Below are 22,500 nucleotides of genomic sequence, written 5' to 3'. Positions count from 1 at the left end.
GGCCCAAAAGTATATGGACACCTGATCATCACACCTATATGAGCTTGTTGGACATCCTAATCCAAAACCATGGGTATCAATATAGAGTTGCCACAATAACAGCCACCACTCTTCTGGGAAGGCTTTTCACAAGATTTTGGAGTTTGTCTGTGGGAATTTGTGCCCAAACTTGTGAGGTCAGACATGAAAATCTGGCTTACAATTCGCATTCCAATTCATCCTAAAGGTGTTCAATGAGTTGAGGTCGGGGCTCTTTGGAGGCCACTTAAGTTCCTCCTCCCCAAACTTGTCAAATCATGTCTTCATAGACCTCACTTTGTGCTTTTGTCATGCTGGAACAGTAAATGGCCTTCCCCAGACTGCCGCCACAATTTTGGAAGTAGCCAATTGTCTAAAATGTCCTGAACCATTAAAGCGATACTAAATCCAAAAATTTTCTCTTCACTGAAACTAAGGGGGCTAACTAAACCCTTAAAAAAATAGCCACAGTCCATTATCTCTCCTCCACTAAACTTTACAATAGGTAGCCTTTCCTGGCATCTGTCACATCCAGATTCTTTCAGATGGTTTATCACTACAGAGAACACACTTCCTCTGCTCCAGTGTCTAGTGGTGGCGTGCTTTACACTACTCCAGCTAATAGTTATCATTGCTTGTGTACATCAGAAGCCCCAACATAAAATAAACAGTAGAATCTCGATTATCTGGAACTCAAGCAACCGGATTTTTTTTTTTTTTTTAAAACATGAATTTTTTTGTTAGAGCATGAAGAAAACAGTCTTTAAACAGCAGGAGCTGCAGTAAATAGAGCGACAATAGTTACACTGACCCACTCAACACTGACCCACTCACAGACCCACCCATTAGACAAACGGTAGGGACAGAAATAGAGCCCAATAGGAGGATCCACTTCAACAGGATATAGACACGCTTATCTGCTACACGGTACAGTAATAGGGACAGAAAATATATTGCAGCACTTACGATTGCATCAGCATGGCAATCGGGGCGGGCTATCTTGCGGCTGCACAGTATCCCTCTGGTCCGGAAGAGTGATACAGTACATGACGATGACAGACTACTTCTGAGCCCAATGGGAGGATCCACTTCAACAGAATGCTCAATCAATAACCAATTCCCAGAGTGGCTCAAACTCTTGCTGAAAACAATGCGTTTTATTTCCTGAATAAACACATTGTTCTCTGCAAGAGATTGAGCATCCTGTTGAAGTGGATCCTCCCATTGGGCTCAGTAGTAGTCTGGTCATACGATACATCTAGTGTGTGCGCCTCTAACAGGCTCTTGCCCATGTGATCCACGAATCACCAATGATTAAAAAGTATTGGCCCAATAGGAAAAAAAACAAAGATGATCAAGAGCAATTGAACGGTTACATAAAGTTAAGTTTACCTTTTATTTGCTTTTATTTACTGTAACAGCATTTGCAATAAAATGCATAATAAAACTGTTACATTAAATTAAGTTTGTCTTTATTTGTATTAATTTGCTTTTATTTACTGTATATCAAGTAAATACAGTGTTTTATAGTAAAATCTGGGTTATAGAACTAGTTAGACCTATTTTTAATAGTGACTCTCAAGCAACCAGAAATACACTTATCCGGTATGTATATGTGTGTGTGTGTATGTATATACTCTGTGTGTGTGTGTGTATATATATATATATATATATGTATATATGTGTATGTATATACTCTGTGTGTGTGTGTGTGTGTGTATATATATATTTATGTATATATGTGTATGTATATACTCTGTGTGTGTATATGTGTGTGTGTATGTATGTGTGTGTGTATATATATATATATATATATATATATATATATATATATATATATATATATATATATATTTTTTTTTTTTCAGATTTAAGATACTTGCTCAAAGTGGTCCTCTTGGTGTGTGTGTATATATGTGTGCGTATGTATATATGTATATATATATATATATATATATATAAAAAACAAAAAGGGGGGGCGGAGCCTGGCCATACAGGATGATGGCTGCTTGAATTCTGGCTCTTAAGCCCCACACCTGATGTATACTCAAAACTAGGTATTTAAAATGTTTATTTCTTAATGAAAACCCTGGCATGTTATAGGATTACAACTCAGGCACTCCAGAATAAATTAATATAGTGCTGCGCTGCAAATCACGGAGGCAAGCAAACAACAGACAAGCAACGGCACTTTGGGGCCCAGCGGAAAGAGTGCTCCCTGACTCGACGTCTCACTATTTGGCCTACATGTGAGCATGATACAGTGACCGGACCTGACCACAAACGCCAGCGGAGTTAAAGGAGGTAACGGTCAGCAAGAATATTGAAACCGCTCCTCTCCACACCTAACAGGCGAGCTGGGATCACGCTGTCTAGCCCCCTTCATTGAAGCGCCGCATGGTAACGGAACCATATTAGGGGCGAGTACTTCCTAAGGGCTAAACGGACCTGATTGTAACAACAACCGAACGGCAGGTAATAAAAACTTACCTTAGGCGGTATGAGTTATGTGCGGGGATTACTGGGATGCAGGAAGGCACATGCATAACAAATTAAGACCTGGGCCATAGTCATCGCCCCACGTGGCGCACATACATCTCACAGTGGATAGCGCTCTGGCCTACAACTGCATTCACATCTACAGGGACAAGTCTGCTCTCCTCCGGCATAAACATATTAGCATCCGTTTGTTAGCACAGATACTTCCCCTGCAAAAGACTTACACTTGGGGTTTTTCTTTGTGTTTCTCATTGACTGAGGTGATTCGCACATAGAGCATAAAGGCAAAAATTTCATTACTTAATAACTGTGACACCCCTTCACTATTACCTAAGAAGGCCCTGCTATATACCTGCCTTAACACCTGCAGAATTGACACGAATACAAGAAGGCTGTATGTGGCTTCCTCAGAGATCTAGATTTGCAGTTCAAGAAAACAATTCTCTCTGTGCACCTCAGAAATCTGCCTTCAATACATTAGGAGCCATGTCTAATAGGAAAACAAATAGGTCAGATAAGGGCCCTAAAAGTGCAAACATGTCTAATTACCTAAAGCCAGCAACTACAGTAAATGATGAAGGTACCACTGACATGACCCCACGAGAGACATTGGAATCCACAACAGGCTCTACCTCTAGCTTACAACATCAGAACCCCCTTACTAGAGAGGACCTTAGCATCATATCATCAAAAGCAGATATAAATGTTGTGTTAACAGAGATGAGGTCATTATTTGGTGACCTGAAAAAGGATATACAGCAGGTCAGTCAGAGAGTCATGACACTTGAAGTCAAGCACAGTGACCTACAGAAGCAAGTAAACTCCAACTCTCAGCACATCCAAGACCAGGAGGACAATATACAGTTTTTATTGTCTAGAATTGAAGATCTAGATAATAGGGGGCAAAGGAACAATATGAGGATTAGGGGAGTTCCAGAATCTGTGTCTAACAATGCACTTGAGGGCTACCTGCAGGATCTGTTCAGGACAATAAAAGGAACTCCTAGCTCAGTGGATGTCCCTCTGGAGAGAGCCCATAGGGCCTTGAGACCAAGACCATCCTCAAAAGCACCCCCAAGGGATATAATAGTTAAATTCCTGAGCTACAAGGATAAAGAATTAATATCACAAAAGGCAAGGAATCTTAATGGAGTCACTCATGCGGGCATACCCCTACAGATTTTTTCTGATTTAAGTCAAATCACCTTGCAGAAAAGGAGGGACCTCAAATTTATAACAAACGAACTCCAGGCCCACAAAATACCATATAAATGGGGCTTTCCAGTGTGCATAATTGCTACACGAAACTGCACACAGGCAGTTTACAGATCCCCTCCGGACTTACAAGACTTCTGCAAAAATCTGGATATAGTCATCTCTTCACCGGATGGAGCAACGACATCTCAACAGGCCCAGGATGCTCAGGAAACCAACATGACCTAGGGCCTGCTTCCAACTTGTTGAACTTTTTGAAGTTTTTTCGATCAGACGGGCTACTTAATGGTCTTCTTGGGGAGATACAAGGAAACAGTATGTTTATTTGCCCAGGTAATGGACACCCTGGCTTTATATGACTGGTGACTTATACAATCCATTGGACACTCATCTGGAGAAATGTGATAAGTATAATCTGTCATTTGCCAAATGTGTTTTTCTCTAGGTTCTATAATGTGTCTTGTTCTTGGTATTGTCTAAAATGCACACTTATGATAAGGCAGCACGTAGTTTTGATTAGTGATACACTCACACACATAGGAGCATATAAGCTAGACAGGACAACCCTCATCTCTTCTGAAAGGTTCCCCACAAGAAGAGGAACAGAGCAAGTAATTAGCCTTTTTACATTATTTGAGCTACCATATTTGAGCTCTTTTCTCTTTTGACAATATATAATAGAACCATGCCCAGTAGCACACTTAGGGACTATGAGTTCAACTTAGCCAGACATTTTGCTTAGACACTTCCGGGTTATATGGACCCAGGTACCTGATTATAGACATATAGTTTTAATCTCAACTTTGGAGATTTAGGGCACTCACTATTATACCAAATGAAGTGCAGTGAAGTATTAATAATGTGGGTAAAGAAGTTTTTTAGGCCACACTAAAACTGAAATCTCATGGAGGGGATTGTATTATGGTTAAAACAGTTCTGAATAGTTGAATAGTTTTTATAAATGTTGCACTGTGTTTGCTGTGTATTTTGTTCATTATTGTATATCTATGAATGAAGGGACAGGCCTGTCGATTTCAATTTTGCTCCAATTTGAAACATAATTATAATACATTACTTACAACCAATGCATGTATTAATGTGTAAGGTGTTCATCGCGTTTTATATTTAAAAGGGCACCAGGCTATTACTTCATTTGGGTGAGAGCCTTGACTCACTGTGACTTTCTGTGATAAAATTAAGCCCAGGGTGATTAGGGGCACCTAACTGGCTTGGATACCCTTGACCCTAGTTTGCTATAAAACTCCTCACAAATAACTAAATCAGGTGTGGGGATACTGATCCCACACTTTTCTTTTACTTACTCATTTCACCCTAACTACTACAACCAGGTTAGGTTGTTTTTCTGCTAATTTTCTTTACCACTATATTAATCTGCTTTAACTCTTACCTTTGTCGTACCTGACTGCAGCACAGAGGTAAAGTTTCTGGGTTGCTAATCTCTCGACATTTACGTTGGGAATAAAAAAAGGTTTGACTCTTTCTTTATCTTAACCTCTTCTCTTTTTTTTTTTCCCCTCTCCTTCCTCTCCTACCCTACCTTCTTCCACCATGTCCAGACATTGCGTTCACAACTTGTCGCTGATGACAGTAAACGCTAAAGGTCTTAACATACCAGAAAAAAGGTCACACCTGATAAGAGATGCTACCAGATTGAAATGTGACATAATATTTTTGCAGGAAACCCACTTTAAAAAGGGAAAAGAACCAATTTGGCATAACGCCAAATATCCTGTGATGTATTTTGCATCAGGCCCACAAAAAAAAAATGGTGTGGGGATACTAATAAAACACTCCTCACCTTTCTCTATGATTCACATGGAAAAGGACCCTGGGGGAAGATATTTAATACTCATAGGCACACTACACAATAAAGTGGATACCTTAGTTAACACTTATTTTCCGAATCTTCACCAAAGCAAATTCATGACCTTGATTACAAACAAAATTCTGGAACTAAGAAAGGGCTTGCTGATCCTAGGGGGCGATTTCAACTTGCCCCTTGATCCAATATTAGACACATCTAGAGCCATGGCATCCACGTCAAAAAAAATTATTAAACACTGTAACTCTAGATTGGAGGAACTGGCGGTGCATGATGTTTGGCGCACTATGCACCCCACCAGACAAGATTATACTTTTTTTTCGCATCCTCATGACCTATTTACGAGGATTGATTATATCTTCACGGATCAATCCACACTAGCGCTAGTTACAGACATTCAAATACTCCCTATGACATGGTCGGATCACGCCCCAGTTATCTGTAAGCTGAACTGGCCCACAATACCAGACCATCCTTTCATATGGAGGTTTGATGATTTCATGCTTAATAATCAGGTGATTAAAACTCAAATAGAAAACACACTATTAGAATACTTTCAAAATAATACTAGCAATGACCTACCCTCTCATGTTGTCTGGGAAGCACATAAGTGCGTACTGCGAGGAGAACTGATTAAACAGAAAGCCTTACTATCCAAACAAAAAAGAGTAAAATATACGTCCCTTCTTCTCAAAATACAGGATCTGGAGAAAAACCACAAGAGATCACCCACAGATACCCAAGTTAAAATACAGCTACAACAGGCTAGAAAAGACATACAAGATCTAAATACCCTTGAACATCAAAAACTAGCCCTAAAGACACAGCAGAAATACTATGAATTTGGGGACAAACCCGGTAAATTACTAGCAAGAGCTCTGAAAAGGAGACAATTAAAAACCCATGTATACACTATTATAAACAAGCAAGACCAAACCCTTAAAAGCAGCCCAGCAATTTCGGAAGTACTGCGCACATACTACCAAGGACTCTATAATTTACAGACTCACATTGACACTCCAATAGGGGAGGATCATACGACTCACCTAACAAATATCGAAAAATATTTAGATTCCCTGACACTACCATCCCTATCTCGTGAAGAGATGGAAGAACTGGAAGCACATATAACTACTGAAGAAGTGGCCAACACAATAGATAGTCTCCATACAGGCAAGAGCCCAGGCCCTGATAGCTTTAGTGCCAAATACTATAAACTGTTTAAAGACACCTTGTCACCACATCTAGCATTGCTCTTTAATAGCATAGGGGACACACAGGTCTTTCCTCCTTCTATGCTCCTGGCCCACATAACTACCATTCCAAAGCCGGGAAAACCGTCAAACCGCCCAGAAAATTTCAGGCCAATCTCCCTTCTCAATGTGGATTTAAAGATTTTTGCAAAAATCCTTTCGACCAGATTGAATAAGTTTCTGCCTTCATTGATTTCCCCTGATCAGGTGGGCTTTGTGCCTGGCCGAGAGGCCAGGGACAATACCATAAAGGCTGCCCTACTAGCAAGCTACGTGCAAATCAGTGGTATTCCATCTATATTTATCTCAACAGATGCAGAGAAGGCCTTCGACAAGGTCAGCTGGCCTTTTCTCCGGGCTACCCTGTCGAAGATGAATTTTGGTCAACATTTCATACGAGTTTTCTCTCTTTACTCCAACCCATCTGCGCAGGTCAAAATTAATAATATCCTATCTGCCCCTTTTAAAATAACTAACGGAACGAGACAGGGCTGCCCACTTTCCCCGTTATTATTCGCTCTGACTATAGAAGTACTGGCACAGAAAATAAGAGACAATAAAAAAATCCAGGGTATCCTAATAGGGGCCAGGAGCATAAACTTTCTTTATACGCGGACGACGTCCTACTGTCAATATCACATCCTCTGGCTTCCCTCCCTGAGGTCCTAAAAGAGTTTGAGAATTATGGTAGGGTATCTAATTTTCATCTAAACCAGACTAAATCAGAAATTTTAAACATAAATCTCCCCCAGGCAGAGGTAGGCCAGCTGGCACATATCTGCAAACTACGCATACAGACCCGTACTCTTAAATATCTAGGGATTAACCTTACACCAAAAGCAGACTCCTTATTTGAAGCTAATTATACCCACCTAATGACTCAGATAGTTAGTGACCTTTCTTCGTGGAAAAATAAAGACACATCATGGTTAGGCAGAATTGGAATAATAAAAATGAATATTCTCCCCCGTATCCTATATTATTTACAAACGCTTCCGATCCCTTTCCCAACACACTACCTAAAAAACCTGCAGGGAAGGATAGAAGAATTCATTTGGGGAGGGGCTAAGCCGCGCATCTCTAAACATACCCTCTATTTACCTAAGGATAGGGGGGGGTTGGGAGTCCCTAATCTCCACCTGTACAAGAAAGCCATACACCTCCAACACCAGGTAGAATGGAGCAACAACTCTAAGGACAAAATTTGGGTCCAGATAGGTAGGGCACTTATAGGGGCACAAAATGTGGGCTCTCTGGGGTGGACCTCTACAAAAACCAGACCTAAGTCAATTAGTTCTCATCCATTCCTGCAAGAATTTTTTTCTCAATGGGACAAGATACTAATAGAGTATCCGCATGTCTCCTCGAATCCCTCCCCCTTGACTCCATTTGTCCATAATCCAGACATCCCTTTTACAAATACCCAAAATGTGAACTTTAATACTATGCAAATAGGTCAGACTATGTTTTGTAGGTTATTAGCGGACAAAAAACTTAAACCACTTGAGGACCTTGAAAATCCTGAATTCAGGATCTCATGGTACTTCCATATGCAACTTCAGCATTACCTTTTGTCGTGTAAAGCTAGGGAAAATATTACTAGGCAACCGACTTTAATGGAAACACTTTGTCTTTTACCCCACACTCCCAAACACTTGATAACCATAATGTACCGCCTTCTGACATCTCATAAAGACACTCCCTTGCCTACATATGTTGAGCAGTGGAGGCGGGAACTTGTACCTCCCCTTTCAGAGAAGGCTTGGCAAAACATATTTCACAAACATACAAAGGCATCTCTATCTGCCAGAACTATCGAGTCCAATTATAAGTTCCTTTCGCGCTGGTATCTGACACCAGTCAGAATTAAGAAAATATATAAACAATCTGATGGGAGGTGTTGGAGGGGTTGTGAGGAACAGGGCACATTCCTCCATATATGGTGGAGCTATGAACTAGTGAAGCCATATTGGCACTCAGTACTAAACATAATAGATTCTAAATTAAATATCAAGCTGAACAGAAACCCTGCTCTCTTACTCTTTCATGGTTTACCTAAATTGGTTGACAAACCCAAAAAACACCTCCTCTTCATGATGCTTAACGGCGCTAAATCTCTTATCCCAAAAAACTGGAAATCCGTTAGAGTTCCTTCGGTCTCTGATTGGGAAAACCAGATTGAGAGATATTTGATGCTTGAGCGATTTCGTTACATGAGAGACGATAAAATGGAATTATATGAATATATTCTGGGACTTTGGAAGCCTCAACTGGAGTAGCTGGACATGTGAGATCTGGCTACTCAACTGTTGAGATGTCTGTTCATGATTCTCTTCATTACCCATTACCTTCCCTCCCCTCTTTTCCTTCCCTCCCCCCCCCCTCTCCCCCCCCTTTTTTTCTTTCTTCCTTCTTCTATCCTTCTCTTCTAACTTGTATCCATACTGAATACACGGATTATATTGTTTGGTGTGCGTTAATACACCCATGTTAATGCTGTTATCATTTCTTAAATTGTTATAACTTAAGACTCTGAGATCTCAGGTTCCTAGCCAATTGACTTAAGGATAAGTTAATATTGTGAAAACATATGGACTTTCTCCTAGGAATAACTCTGCTTCCCCAGCTTAGAACTGAAGCGATCTGTGGACATTTGCAAGATAAACACAGAGGACTTGGGAAAGCCATGTAGTTAGATTCCTTATTGGCAAGTCCTTTGCTCATATAATGTATGACTTTCCTGAGATCTTTGGAGTTGCAGTATTGACGGTATTTCAATGTATTTGCATATCTTTTGTTCATTTATTATTTCTTATGAACCGTTATTTTTATTGTCTAAATAAAGATATTGAAAATGAAAAAAAAAAAAGGGTACAGGACAAATGGCTACTATAATTGTGTCTTTTTCCAAACATTTTTTTTATCAAGCTTTAGAAAACATTGTTATGCTAGATTATAATTATAATGTGGTGCAGACCCTATAAAAAATTATTCTTCAACAAACTACAAGAGGAGAACAAGGACCATCAAAAATTTCTTAAGGCCCTGTATAGATAGGGAATCAAGCACTCTTTTTTTATAAAAAATAGCTCAAAAGTATAGCTAAATTAAACAAATGGAATGAATCTCTGACCAGTACAATCACTGAGAACAAAAAATAATTTATTAATAGTACAGAAAGAAGTAAATCCTAACTGTCCAAACATAGCAATAGGCCAGTTGTGCGCTGGCCTAGGGTATATGTTAGCAACACAAAGTGAAGTATGTTGAACAAACAATATAGTACATGTGGTCAATTAAAACCCTGAAGATGTGCACATCATAATATTGGCAAAAATACAATCCAAAGACACCTAGTACACTGCTACACCCAAGCTGTACACGGTACCCAAGTCAATACAAGGGATAATTACCGGACAGGTAAATTTTTAGGGATCTAAGCAGTGATAGGTGCTTTGTAAAGATTTCAGGAACAACAATAATGGCAGTATAGCAACAATTACAAATAATTACATACAAGTATGAAGAATAGCTATTGCAATGGTTATTAGCAATAGGATAGATAGTAAGTTACATGCAAGTATGAAGAATAACTATTGCAATGGTTATTAGCAATAAGATAGATAGTGGAACATAGTAATACAACCTCCATAACGAATTGCCTCAGTACAGCAGTTACATAGAGACACAGCAGTTTACATAGAGATGCCTGCATATATTGAGATAAAATTCTCACAAGAGTGTATTGCTGAAGAAAACAACCAAATCACACCAGGATGATTTTCCACATATAGCGGTATTGTCTTCAGCCAGACTTCGCATAAGTCCAAAGTATGCAAAATGGGATAAGTGCTGCCAAAGCTGCATGCGTGTTAGTAAAGCATAGTACTTCTTATTGCTGAAGATGTTGTGTGAAAGCAGCAAACAAGCCAAATGAGCAGTGGGAGTCAGTCCAGGCTAACCCCCATATTGCAAGTGAAAGCAGCTATATTCCTATGTTAAACCATAAGCATGCACTTATCTGATTCTGTAGGTGTCCACAATTGAGGTCTGCTGTTTGTTACCAGTTGCCTCCTGAAATACTGCCTTGTAATTGAGTCCCATGAAACAGTTTGCTGAGCCAGTTGAATGCAGCACGCTGGGACTGCAGCGTGGTAGGACTGTGTGCTTACTTCCTGGTTGGTCACATGTGCGTCTGTGATCCAATGCCTACGATCCTGATTGTTTCACCCACAATGCCAAATGATAGGCGGGGCTTCCTCAGGGCGGATGGATCTTAGCTCTGCTGGGAGGGAATATATCCACAAAGACTCCTCCCAGTTTTAACCAATTATGTACCTTAATCTTGATGCTAAACAATGTGTAACATACATACCAAACCTAACTAATTATAAAGAAGAAGGAAGTAACTAGCAAAAAAGTTGATGAGACATAATAAGTCAAATTAGTAAATGACGTTCACAATGGCAAAATAAAAAAAATAATTTTTTTTTTTTTAAAAATGAAAAACAAAAGATAAGCAAAAGAATGAAATAAGTAGTCTTTAATTAAAATTGAAACTAAAATTTGAAACTCAGGGAGCAAGTAATGTTAGAAAGCTATTCATTTTCATAACATCCAAATACTCTTAATATACATGAATATTATAATAGAAAGGGGCTTTTTTAGATGAAACTAGCCATATCCAACTTTTCATTAAGACCAACCGGCGAAAGAGTGTTCAAAGTAAATATCCACTTACACTCTTTTTGGAGCAGACATTTATCATTGTCCCCCCCTCTTCCATGCACAATACCTTTGTCTATACCTGTAAAGCGTAGACAACCTGGGTTGCTATTATGTACAGCTTGATAATGTCTTGCAATGCTGCTAGATTGTATTTTACCTTTTATATCATCCCTGTGTTCCTTTATACGATCTTTAAAGATACGTTTCGTTTTGCCCATGTAAAATGCCGGGCAAGAACATTCCAGGAGATACACAACCCCCTCCGTATTGCAATTGAAGAAGTAATTAATCTGAAAACATTTTTTACTATTGCCAGAAAATGTCTTGGTCCTTTTAATAAATTCACATGTCACACACTTTCCACAAGGAAAGTTGCCATTAGGGATGTGCTTCTTAAGCCAATTTCCTTCTTTTTCTGTGGGTTTAAATTGGCTCGAGACCAGGTTATCTTTGAGATTTTTTGCTCTTTTTGCTGTAAGGCTGGGATAAGTCCCAACTTCTTCAGCAATGTTGCCATCACTTTAAAAGGATTGGCCAATGCTTATTAAGAACGGACTTAATGGTTTGCCAATGACAATTATAAGTCGTGGTTAATCGTATCACTGACTTTGTTTGTTTAGTCCTCTTGAACAGGAGATCATCTCTATCAATTTTTCTTGCGTGAATCATAGCTTTTTTAATCTTTCGCCGTGAATAGCCACGTTCAAGAAACCTATCTTGCATGAGCTTTCCATGTTCCTCAAATTTCTCTTTCGACGATCAATTGCGGCGTAGCCGAAGAAATTGTCCTTTAGGAATTCCTCCTATAAGGTGTCGGGGATGGTGACTGCTTGCCATTAACAGGCTATTAGTAGCCGTAGCCTTTCTAAAATTTTCAGTGACCAACATATTGTTCACATTTTTGACCTTAATGTCAAGAAAATCAATCTCAGATTTACTAAAGTGCATAGTAAGTCGAATATTTAGATTATTTTGGTTCAAACTATTGACAAACTGCAATAATTCAACTTGATCACCCTCCCAAATGAGGAATACATCGTCCACATATCTCAGCCAGAAATTGACATGTTTAGTGAACAAATTGTGTTGATAAACTGAATCCATCTCCCATTTGCCTAAATGTAAACAGGCGTATGTGGGGGCACATATGGCCCCCATGGCTGTTCCTCTCAATTGTTTGTAAATTCTGTTATTAAACATGAAAACTTTGTTATTGAGAATGAATCTTAGAAGGTCAACAATGAGCTCAGTGTGTTTGGAAAATGTTGTACCTCTGCTTGACAGGAAACTTTCACAGGCTTTTATACCAGTATCATGTGGGATACTGGAATAAAGTCCCTCTACGTCCATTGTCACTAAAAGTGATTCTTTGTCAACTGGCATCCCATTGATTTTTTTCAAAAAGTCAGTTGTGTCAAGAACAAATGACTGACGGTAAAGTCACCAAAAAAGGACGCAGAGCATGATCAATAAAGTGACCTACATGTTCAACCAGACTCCCGATGCCAGAAATGATGGGACGTCCAGGCGGATTCTTAATGTTCTTATGAATCTTAGGTATACAGTAAAATATAGGCATAACTGGATTGTCTACCATCAAATAACCAAATTCTGTATTAGTAATTGTCCCATCATTTCTGGCATTGTTCAAAATTGTGAAAAGTTTTGATTGCAAGGTAGGCAGAGGGTTGAAGTCAAGTTTCAGATATTGATCTTTATCTGACAGTTGTCTCATTACCTCCTTGCAATACATAGTTTCATCCCATAGAACGACATTGCCCCCCTTATCCGCTGATTTGTACACAACGTTGGGGGCCGTTTTTAACTCTTTCAGAGCTTTTCGTTCTTTCTTGGTCAAGTTGTCATCAACAATGCCACTCAGTGGCAGTTCCTGTATCTCCCTTTCAACCAGTTTAACAAATAAGTTAACTGCAGGAGAGAAAGAAATTTGCGGCATATAAGTGGATCTTTTCTTAAAATGAGAAGATAATTTAAAAGGTAAATCTATCTCTGACGCTAGAAAAGAATCTTCGTCAGAGGTCGATTCCTGATATAATTCATTGAGGTCCTGTAGCGCCAGCCTATCCTCAGTGGTCAAGCTCAGATCCTCAATTATATTCTTACATCTATTTTTAAACATTTGAGAAAGAACTACTTTTCTAGCAAATCTGTGAAGATCTTTTAGAAAAGTAAACTTGTCAAATCCATTAGATGGACAAAATGACAAGCCACGCTTTAGCACACTGAGATGGCAATTGTTGAGGCGAAAAGAGGACAGGTTAATCACCTGCAGGTTATCAGATGAGGGGGGTGCGTCTAGTAGGGTCTTCTGCCCCTCCGACCCCTTGGTCTGTAATTCTGCTGCCTCTCCGAACTCCTGCTGAATTCTCTGTCCCTGGACTGGCGGTAAGGATATCGTCTTCCTCCAGTATTTGTACCTGTCCCTATTCCATCTCTTCCGGCCCCCCCTCCTCCTCCTTGTGGGGTGGATGGGCCAGGGCGCGTCTCGTTTTTTGACATCCTATTGTCAGATTCTGCATCTGAACAGTCAGTCCCAGAATCATATGAACCACGTATATGTCTATAACTGTAAACCTGTTTTTTCTTATAGTCTTCCTGGTCCCTAACCAGTTTTTTACCTTTTCTTAACTTAATCTCAGACTGCAATCTTGCAATCTGTTCCTTCATTTCACTATTGAGCTTTTCAAAATTTGAATTTTGCTCAAAATTATTAACAATGACAAGGGCCTCATCTACCTCTAGTTTCTTTTTCTCAAGTCTTTCTTTATTTCTCTTGACCATTTTTTTCATCAAAATTATTGAGCATTCTGACAGGCTGGTATATCAGTCCTCTAAGAATGCCTCACCACCCTCATCACTGCGTAAGTTGGTTCCAGGATCTAGCTTCAATCTCAAGCCCCTTGGTATTATTTCATTCTGAATGTAATTTTCCAGACTAGATGATTCAGCTCTCAATCTAATCTGTTTCATTACCAGTTGTTTATAGTTTTTAAAGGCACCAAAAATATTGATAGTCTCTCCTTCACCATTCTTGCTTTCCACAGTGTTACTCATAGAGAATGTAGCAGAAAGTTCTGCTTCCCAAGTTTCATCAGACAGAGTGAACGCCATATTGCCCTCTTAGATTTGGACAGATCAGAGAAACATAGAATTTATGACACAGCGGCCTAATCCTAAAAGTTAGACCTAGTGAGGGGTATACACCCAGTATACTAGGTATTATTTATAAAAAAACAAAAAGGGTACAGGACAAATGGCTACTATAATTGTGTCTTTTTCCAAAAATTTTTTTTTTATCAAGCTTTAGAAAACATTGTTATGCTAGATTATAATTATAATGTGGTGCAGACCCTATAAAAAATTATTCTTCAACAAACTACAAGAGGAGAACAAGGACCATCAAACATTTCTTAAGGCCCTGTATAGATAGGGAATCAAGCACACTTTTTTTTTTTTTTTATAAAAAATAGCTCAAAAGTATAGCTAAATTAAACAAATGGAATGAATCTCTGACCAGTACAATCACTGAGAACAAAAAATAATTTATTAATAGTACAGAAAGAAGTAAATCCTAACTGTCCAAACATAGCAATAGGCCAGTTGTGCGCTGGCCTAGGGTATATGTTAGCATCACAAAGTGAAGTATGTTGAACAAACAATATAGTACATGTGGCCAATTAAAACCCTGAAGATGTGCACATCATAATCATAATATTGGCAAAAATACAATCCAAAGACACCTAGTACACTGCTACACCCAAGCTGTACACGGTACCCAAGTCAATACAAGGGATAATTACCGGACAGGTAAATTTTTAGGGATCTAAGCAGTGATAGGTGCTTTGTAAAGATTTCAGGAACAACAATAATGGCAGTATAGCAACAATTACAAAGAATTACATACAAGTATGAAGAATAGCTATTGCAATGGTTATTAGCAATAGGATAGATAGTAAGTTACATGCAAGTATGAAGAATAACTATTGCAATGGTTATTAGCAATAAGATAGATAGTGGAACATAGTAATACAACCTCCATAACGAATTGCCTCAGTACAGCAGTTACATAGAGACACAGCAGTTTACATAGAGATGCCTGCATATATTGAGATACAATTCTCACAAGAGTGTATTGCTGAAGAAAACAACCAAATCACACCAGGATGATTTTCCACATATAGCGGTATTGTCTTCAGCCAGACTTCGCATAAGTCCAAAGTATGCAAAATGGGATAAGTGCTGCCAAAGCACATGTGACCAACCAGGAAGTAAGCACACAGTCCTACCACGCTGCAGTCTCAGCGTGCTGCATTCAACTGGCTCAGCAAACTGTTTCATGGGACTCAATTACAAGGCAGTATTTCAGGAGGCAACTGGTAACAAACAGCGGACCTCAATTGTGGACACCTACAGAATCAGATAAGTGCATGCTTATGGTTTAACATAGGAATATAGCTGCTTTCACTTGCAATATGGGGGTTAGCCTGGACTGACTCCCACTGCTCATTTGGCTTGTTTGCTGTTTTCACACAACATCTTCAGCAATAAGAAGTACTATGCTTTACTAACACGCATGCAGCTTTGGCAGCACTTATCCCATTTTGCATACTTTGGACTTATGCGAAGTCTGGCTGAAGACAATACCGCTATATGTGGAAAATCATCCTGGTGTGATTTGGTTGTTTTCTTCAGCAATACACTCTTGTGAGAATTTTATCTCAATATATGCAGGCATCTCTATGTAAACTGCTGTGTCTCTATGTAACTGCTGTACTGAGGCAATTCGTTATGAAGGTTGTATTACTATGTTCCACTATCTATCTTATTGCTAATAACCATTGCAATAGTTATTCTTCATACTTGCATGTAACTTACTATCTATCCTATTGCTAATAACCATTGCAATAGCTATTCTTCATACTTGTATGTAATTCTTTGTAATTGTTGCTATACTGCCATTATTGTTGTTCCTGAAATCTTTACAAAGCACCTATCACTGCTTAGATCCCTAAAAATTTACCTGTCCGGTAATTATCCCTTGTATTGACTTGGGTACCGTGTACAGCTTGGGTGTAGCAGTGTACTAGGTGTCTTTGGATTGTATTTTTGCCAATATTATGATTATGATGTGCACATCTTCAGGGTTTTAATTGGCCACATGTACTATATTGTTTGTTCAACATACTTCACTTTGTGTTGCTAACATATACCCTAGGCCAGCGCACAACTGGCCTATTGCTATGTTTGGACAGTTAGGATTTACTTCTTTCTGTACTATTAATAAATTATTTTTTGTTCTCAGTGATTGTACTGGTCAGAGATTCATTCCATTTGTTTAATTTAGCTATACTTTTGAGCTATTTTTTATAAAAAAAGAGTGCTTGATTCCCTATCTATACAGGGCCTTAAGAAATTTTTGATGGTCTTTGTTCTTCTCTTGTAGTTTGTTGAAGAATATATATATGTGTGTGTGTATATGTATGTATATGTGTGTGTGTGTGTGTATATGTATATGTGTGTGTGTATATATATATATATATATATATATATGTATATATATATATATATATCTATATATCTCTTGTAAGATGTATCGAGTCAACGGATTCATCCTTTACTTGTGGGATATTCTCCTTCCCAACAGGAAGTGACAAAGAGATCACACAGCAGAGCTGTCCATATAGCTCCCCCTCTAGCTCCACCCCCCAGTCATTCTCTTTGCTGGCTCTAAGCAATCGGAAGGGTAAAGTGAATGTGGTGTTAGAATTGTAGTTTTTATTTTCTACAAGCAAGAGTTTGTTATTTTAAATGGTACCGGTGTGTACTATTTACTCTCTAGCAGAAAGTAGATGAAGATTTCTGCAGGGAGGAAGATGATTTTAGCAGGTTGTAACTAAAATCCACTGCTGTTCCCACACAGGACTGAGGAGTACAAGAGAACTTCAGTTGGGGGGAACGGTTTGCAGGTTAGGCTGCAATAAGGTATGTTCAGTCATTTATTTCTAGACAAGACTGTGATAATGCTAGAAAAGACTGTTAATATCCCCATGAGAGAAGGGTAAGCTGTGTTCAGAGACTAAGTATGGAATTTCAAGCTTACATAACAGGGCTAGTTTATGCTGGTTGACACTACTTCAGGGCAAACGGTTTTTATTGAAAATATTGTTTTTTGAGACACTTTGAAGGTTCCTTTGGGTTTCTTTCAGGGGTTGTTATCCACATGGCTATTACTAAAACACTTGGGAGTGTTTCTTTAGGCCTCACAAGCACCGGAGTGAGGTGGGAGGGGCCTAATGTCACGCCTCAGATGTGCAGTTATTTTGACTAGAAGTTCAGGCTGTTTTCACATGGAGGGTCCTGCTGCAGTTTGAGGGCCTATAAGAAGCTTTTTCCCCACAAATCTGGTTCCCAAGGGCAGGTAGGGCCACAGCAGAGTCGTGGCAAGGTGCTGGTTTCCTTAACCGTTTTTTTTGGCTTCTGTCGATCCGGTTTGGGCATTAAGGGGTTAATTGTTTATATTGCTAGTGGTGCAATCTTACTAATGCTTTAGGTACATACTGTAAACATTTCGAAAAGTTTGCTGCATTTTTTCACTGTTTTGCAAAATTGTGTGCCTTTTTTATCTCAAAGGCACAGTAACGTTTTTTTCAAAGTGTGTTTTTACTTGATTAAAGTGATTTCCAAGCCTGTTTGTATTACTACTAGTCCGCTAAACATGTTTGACACCAAGGAAAATCCTTGTTCATTGTGTTTAGAAGCCATGGTGGAACCCCCTCTCAGGATGTGTCCCACTTGTACTGATATGTCTATACACTTTAAAGAACATATTGTTGCACTTAAAAATGTGGCCCAAGATGATTCTCAGACAGAAGGTAACAAGGTTAGCCCGTCAACCTCTCCCCAAGTGTCACAACCAGTTACGCCCGCTCAAGCGACGCCTAGCACCTCTAGTGCGTCTAACTCTTTTACCTTGCAAGACTTGGCGGCAGTTATGAATAATACCCTCTCGGTGTTCTTATCTAAACTGCCCGTGTTACCTGCAAAGCCTGAAGCTCGGTTTTAAGAACAGATGAGCATTCTGACGCTTTAGTAGCCGTATCCGATATACCCGCACAACACTCTGAAGTGGGGGCGAGGGATGTGCTGTCTGAGGGAGAAATTTCCGATTCGGGAAATGTTTCTCCTTAGACAGATTCAGATACGTTGGCTTTTAAATTTAAACTAGAACACCTCCGCTTATTTCTCAGGGAGGTATTAGTTACTCTGGATGACTGCGACCCTATGGTGGTTCCAGAGAAGTTGTGTAAAATGGACAAGTACCTAGAAGTTCCTGTTTACACTGATGTGTTTCCGGTCCCTCAGAGGATTGCGGATATCGTTACTAGGGAGTGGGGATAGACCAGGTATTCCCTTCGTTCCCCCTCCTGTTTTTAAGAAAATGTTTCCCATATTTAACCCCATGCGGGACTCGTGGCAGACGGTCCCTAAGGTGGAGGGGGCTGTTTCTTCACTTGCTAAATGCACAACTATACCAATTGAAGACAGTTGTGCTTTTAAAGACCCTATGGATAAAAAATTAGAGGGTTTACTTAAGAAAATTTTTGTTCAACAAGGTTTTCTTCTCCAACCTATTGCGTGCATTGTTCCTGTAACCACTGCAGCTGCTTTCTGGTTCAAGGCGCTGGAAGATGCACTCCAGACGGAGACCTCATATGAGGACATTATGGACAGAATTAAGGCTCTTAAGCTGGCTAATTCTTTTATCACAGATGCCGCTTTCCAACTAGTTAAGTTAGCGGCAAAGAATTCAGGTTTCGCCATTTTAGCGCGCAGGGTGCTATGGCTAAAGTCCTGGTCGGCCGATGTGTCATCTAAATCCAAACTATTGAACATCCCTTTCAAAGGAAAGACCCTCTTCGGGCCTGAATTGAAAGATATTATTTCAGAAATCACTGGGGGAAAAGGCCATGCTCTCCCCCAGGAAAAGTCCTTCAAGACAAAGAACAAACAAAATAATTTTCGTTCCTTTCGGACTTTCAGGAGCGGTCTCGCTTCATCCTCCCCTGCTGCAAAGCAAGAGGGTAACGCTGCACAACCCAGGGCAGCCTGGAAACCTTACCAGGGCTGGAACAAGGGTAAACAGGCCAAGAAGCCTGCAGCTGCCTCCAAGACAGCATGATGGGGTAGCCCCAGATCCGGGACCGGATCTAGTAGGGTGCAGACTCTCTCTCTTCGTTCAGGCCTCGGCAAGAGATGTACACGATCCCTGGGCCTTAGAGATTGTATCCCAGGGATATCTTCTAGAATTCAAGGACTCCCCTCCAAGGGGAAGGTTCCACATTTCTCGTCTGTCTTCAGACCAGACAAAGAAAGAGGTGTTCTTACGCTGTGTAGAATACCTACATACAATGGGAGTGATCCACCCAGTTCCAATTGTGGAACAAGGGCTGGGTTTTTACTCAAACCTGTTTGTGGTTCCAAAGAAAGAAGGAACTTTCAGACCAATCCTGGATCTCAAAATTCTAAACAAATTCCTCAGTCCCATCATTCAAGATGGAGACCATTCGGACAATCTTACCAATGATCCAGGAGGGTCAATATATGACCACCGTGGATTTAAAGGATGCGTATCTGCACATTCCTATCCACAAAGATCATCACCAGTTTCTCAGGTTCGCCTTTCTGGACAAGCATTACCAGTTTGTGGCTCTTCCTTTTGGGTTGGCCACTGCTCCCAGAATTTTCACAAAGGTGCTAGGGTCCCTCCTGGCAGTTCTAAGACCACGGGGCATAGCAGTGGCACCTTATCTAGACGACATCTTAATTCAGGCGTAGACTTTCCAAAGAGCCAAGTCTCACACGGAAATCGTATTGGCATTTCTGAGGTCTCACGGGTGGAAGGTGAACATCAAAAAGAGTTCGCACTCCCCCCTCACAAGAGTTTCCTTCCTAGGAACTCTGATAGACTCGGTAGATATTAAAATATTTCTGACATAGGTCAGAAAGTTAACTCTTAACCACTTGCCGAGTCCTTCATTCCATTCCTCGGCCATCTGTAGCTCAGTGCATGGAGACAATCGGACTAACGGTAGCGGCAATGGACATAGTCCCTTTTGCACGGATACACCTCAGACCACTGCAACTATGCATGCTCAAACAGTGGAATGGGGATTATGCAGATTTGTCTCCTCAAATACGGCCGGACCAGGGGACCAGAGATTCTCTTCTCTGGTGGTTGTCTCAGGATCACCTGTCTCAGGGAATGTGTTTCCGCAGACCAGAGTGGATCATTGTAACGACCGACGCCAGTCTGTTGGGCTCGGGTGCAGTCTGGGACTCCCTGAAAGCTCAGGGCTTATGTTCTCGGGAAGAAGCTCTTCTCCCGATAAACATTCTGGAACTGAGGGCGATATTCAACACGCTTCAGGCATGGCCTCAGCTAGCTGCGGCCAAATTCATCAGATTTCAGTCGGACAACATCACGAGTGTAGCTTACGTCAATCATCAAGGGGGAACAAGGAGTTCCCTAGCAATGACGGAGGTAACCAAAATAATCAGGTGGGCGGAGGATCACTCCTGCCATCTCACAGCAATTCACATCCCAGGAGTAGACATCTGGGAGGCGGATTTTCTAAGTCGTCAGACTTTTCACCCAGGGGAGTGGGAACTCCACCCGGAGGTATTTGCCCAGCTGACTCAGCTATGGGGCACTCCAGAATTGGATCTGATGGCGTCCCGTCAGAACACCAATCTTCCTCTTTACGTGTCCAGGTCCTGGGATCCCCAGGCGGTGCTGATAGATGCTCTAGCAGCGCCTTGGTCCTTCAATCTGGCCTATGTTTTTCCACCGTTTCCTCTCCTCCCTCGCCTGGTTGCCAGAATCAAGCAGGAGAGGGCTTCAGTGTTTCTGATAGCGCCTGCGTGGCCACGCAGGACCTGGTATGCAGACCTAGTGGACATGTCATCTGTCCCACCATGGACGCTACCAGTGAGGCAGGACCTTCTAATACAAGGTCCTTTCAAGCATCCAAATCTAATTTCTCTGCGTCTGACTGCTTGGAGATTGAACGCCTAATTTTATCAAAGCGTGGTTTCTCTGAGTCGGTTATTGATACCCTGATTCAGGCTAGAAAGCCTGTCACCAGGAAAATCTACCATAAGATTTGGCGAAAAGATCTTTTTTGGTGTGAATCCAAAGGTTACTCATGGAGTAAGATTAGGATTCCCAGGATATTGTCTTTTCTCCAAGAAGGATTGGAGAAAGGATTATCAGCTAGTTCCTTAAAAGGACAGATATCTGCTTTATCTATTCTTTTCCACAAACGTCTGGCAGAGGTACCAGACGTTCAAAAATTTAGTCAGGCTTTAGTTAGAATCAAGCCTGTTTATAGACCTGTGGCTCCGCCATAGAGTCTGAATTTAGTTCTTTCAGTTCTGCAAGGGGTTCCGTTTGAACCTTTACATTCCATAGATATTAAGCTTTTATCTTGGAAAGTTTTGTTTTTGGTAGCTATCTCTTCTGCTCGAAGAGTTTCAGAGTTATCTGCTTTACAGTGTGATTCACCTTACCTGGTTTTCCATGCAGATAAGGTAGTTTTGTGTACCAAACCTGGTTTTCTTCCTAAGGTTGTGTCTAATAAGAATATTAACCAGGAAATTGTTGTTCCTTCTCTGTGTCCTAATCTTGAGGTGGTTCGTGCTTTAAAGTTCTATTTACAAGCAACTAAGGATTTCAGACAAACTACTTCATTGTTTGTTATCTATTCTGGTAAGAGGAGAGGTCAGAAGGCGACTGCTACCTCTCTTTCCTTTTGGCTGAAAAGCATCATCCTTTTGGCCTATGAGACTGCTTGCCAGCAGCCTCCCGAAACAATTACTGCTCACCCTACCAGAGCAGTGGCTTCCACATGGGCTTTTAAAAAT

At 40.4% G+C, this 22,500-nt stretch overlaps 1 protein-coding gene across 1 annotated transcript in view; it reads left to right on the top strand.

Annotated features, from left to right (window-relative positions):
• ZC3H13 (zinc finger CCCH-type containing 13) overlaps positions 1–22,500 on the top strand; it is a gene marked incomplete in the record, with an annotated part of 366,958 nt that overhangs the window by 43,812 nt on the left and 300,646 nt on the right.

This window comes from Bombina bombina, chromosome 3, assembly GCF_027579735.1.
Source record: "Bombina bombina isolate aBomBom1 chromosome 3, aBomBom1.pri, whole genome shotgun sequence".
In the NCBI taxonomy this organism is placed as follows: domain Eukaryota; kingdom Metazoa; phylum Chordata; class Amphibia; order Anura; family Bombinatoridae; genus Bombina; species Bombina bombina.
The sequence above is the reverse complement of the archived record's forward strand: the minus strand, read 5'-3'. Positions and strand labels throughout refer to the sequence as shown.